The sequence below is a fragment of the Penaeus japonicus genome, unplaced genomic scaffold (genome assembly GCF_977035675.1).
Source record: "Penaeus japonicus unplaced genomic scaffold, GWHDUDI00000001_assembly GWHDUDI00000021, whole genome shotgun sequence".
In the NCBI taxonomy this organism is placed as follows: Eukaryota; Metazoa; Arthropoda; class Malacostraca; order Decapoda; family Penaeidae; genus Penaeus; species Penaeus japonicus.
In genome coordinates this window covers 29349450-29352445 of record NW_028234423.1, presented here as the reverse complement: position 1 = coordinate 29352445, position 2996 = coordinate 29349450, and positions in this window count along the sequence as shown.

Below are 2996 nucleotides of genomic sequence, written 5' to 3'. Positions count from 1 at the left end.
GGAATAGCTTGTTTTTACTGAGCCAGACAGAGTACACTCTCGTGTTAACACTAGCAGTAGCAGAATCGGATGTAGTAAAGACAGTACTAGCAATAATACTGAAATTACTAGTGATAAAGATAGTAGCTGCGTTTTACGAAAAGGCTTGGAGGACGTTTAACTTTTTTTATAACAGCAGTAGTGACAAAGTAATAGCAATAGACCTTGTGTCGTCCTCGGTACATTGAAATCTCTAGTACCGTGCCATAGGGGGCTAACAATAACACAGACTCATGGTAAAAAAAAAAAAAAAAAAAAAAAAAAGCCTAATCGGTAAGAATCCAAAGCATTGATCTGAGTACTTCCACGCCACCCGTTTTAACACCAGGTGGGACTTCAGGCCAATTCTTTTTACGCAAGACCCGCCGAAGTTACGTCTATGCAACAACACCAAACAGTATCTTAAAAAGCGATCGCCTTTTCTCGCCTCTTCGACCGACCCTTTTCTTTTTCTTTTTCCTTTTTTTTCTTTTTCTTTTACCTGTGTGGACCTTGATTATCAAGAGGTCACAGACTGCCTCTTGACTCGTAAGATTCAGGAATTGGTTATAATGCCATATTCTATGGAATAGGAGTGATGTTATGATTACTACCTGATGTTCAGCAGCAGAAGACGTGGCAGAAACCGAGGGATCAGGAATGGGAATATAAAGCCAAAGCATATACTTCGCAGGTCTCCAGGACGAGCCCAGACTTGACAAAGATAGAATACGTATAGATGAACACAGTCCAAGATACTTAATCAACGAATGAGTAAGACCATATCCACAACGCAAGATATATAATCGATACAATGTTGAACATATAATACCGAGGCGTCCGATGACATAACTTACACTATGCAATAATTCATTGTCATTCATACCTATTCAACATCAGTACGTGACCTTGGTGTTGCATCCCCGTTGACACGGCGGGTGAGAACAACCACTTAAAATAACACAGGGAGAACAGTCCTCCTCTTGTATTATTTCTACATCGGGGTTCTAGAAGTGTCACCTGTTTACTTTTTTTTTTTAATGTTTCGTTTGTAAAAAGAAGCAAACTCTGGGAATAAGTGGATATCATGTAGCATTTCACTTTTGTTTTGTTTTATGCGATGCTATCTATGTCCGTTTTTATTTCTGATTCTTGCTCTTTACTTGTTGATATAATGATTTCGTAATCGTGTGTGTACTTCTGTGCGTGTCTCACTCTCTCTCTCTCTCTCTCTCTTTCTCTCTCTCTCCCTCTCTCTCTCTCTCTCTCTCTCTCTCTTTCTTTCTCTCTCTCTCTCTCTCTCTCTCTCTCTCTCTCTCTCTCTCTCTCTCTCTCTCTCTCTCTCTCTCTCTCTCTCTCTCTTCTTCTCTCTCCCCCCCCCTCTCTCTCTCTCTCTCTCTCTCTGTCTCTCTCTCTCTCTCTCTCTCTCTCTCTCTCTCTCTCTCTCTCTGTCTGTCTGTCTCTCTCTCTCTCTCTCTCTCTCTCTCTCTCTCTCTCTCTCTCTCTCTCTCTCTCTCTCTCTCTCTCTCTATCTATCTATCTATCTATCTATCTCTCTCCCCCTCTCCCTCTCTATGTTTGTATCTCTCTCTCTCTCTCTCTCTCTCTCTCTCTCTCTCTCTCTCTCTCTCTCTCTCTCTCTCTCTCTCTCTCTCTCTCTCTCTCTCTCTCTCTCTCTCTCTCTCTCTCTCTCTCTCTCTCTCTCTCTCTCTCTCTCTCTCTCTCTCTCTCTCTCTCTCTTTCTCTCCCTCTCTCTCTATCTTTCTCTCTGTCTGTCTCTGTCTGTCTCTCTCTCTCTCTCTCTCTCTCTCTCTCTCTCTCTCTCTCTCTCTCTCTCTCTCTCTCTCTCTCTCTCTCTCTCTCTCTCTCTCTCTCCTCCTCTCTCTCTCTCTCTTTGTCTCTCTTCTCTCTCTCTCTCTCTCTCTCTCTCTCTCTCTCTCTCTCTCTCTCTCTCTCTCTCTCTCTCTCTCTCTCTCTCTCTCTCTCTCCTCTCTCTCTCTCTCCCTCTCTCTCTCTCTCTCTCTCTCTCTCTCCTCTCTCTCTCTCTCTCTCTCCTCTCTCTCCTCTCTCTCTCTCTCTCTCTCTCTCTCTCTCTCTCTCTCTCTCTCTCTCTCTCTCTCTCTCTCTCTCTCTCTCTCTCTCTCTCTCTCTCTCTCTCTTTCTCTATCGATCTATAAACATACACACAGAGCATAAAAGAGAGAGAGTGGAAATCTTGCCAATTATGTCCATGTGCTTGAGATATACTCTGCTGGTGTGATTTCCTTCTTCATATTTATATCCAACACTAAAATAAAACAAAGCTACAAAACAAGGCGGAGGGAGGATGGCTGATCTTTTTTTTTATCATAATTTTCCCATCCACTTAATTCTCTTAATTTTTTTTCTATATTTTATCGACGACTTGTTCTCGTTTTTTTTTTTTTTTTTTTTTTTTTTTTTGTTATGTCCATTATATGATATTAATAACGTACACATTACGATTGAACGGGACATATTATACATAAACACACATGCACTCTATATTTTCATTGTTAAAGTTCGTATGAAAATGAAGTAAGAGACATAGCATGAAGAATAATAACAACGTTTGGAAAGTGAAAAATATAGACAATGAAATACACAAGAAGAATAAAATTCAGATGGAAATAATAGGAAAAAATAAGCCATTCTTTATCCACCTAGTTTTGCAACTTTGCTTTTATTTATGCCTTTGGATAATAAACATGAACTCTACATGACAAAGTAAATACACCTAAAAATATTCATATCATTATCAACATCATCATGACGTCATTATCATTGTCAGAATCAGGATAGAAAACAAACCCCAAGACCTTTCTAGACACCTCGACAATAAACCTTAAATCTTACGACGGTTACGAAATCAAGGGGACGTGACCCTCCTCGGGTGCGACGCCCCTAATCCCAATGGCACTCGGTTATTTACAGTAGCACGCGACGCCGCTTCCGAGTGC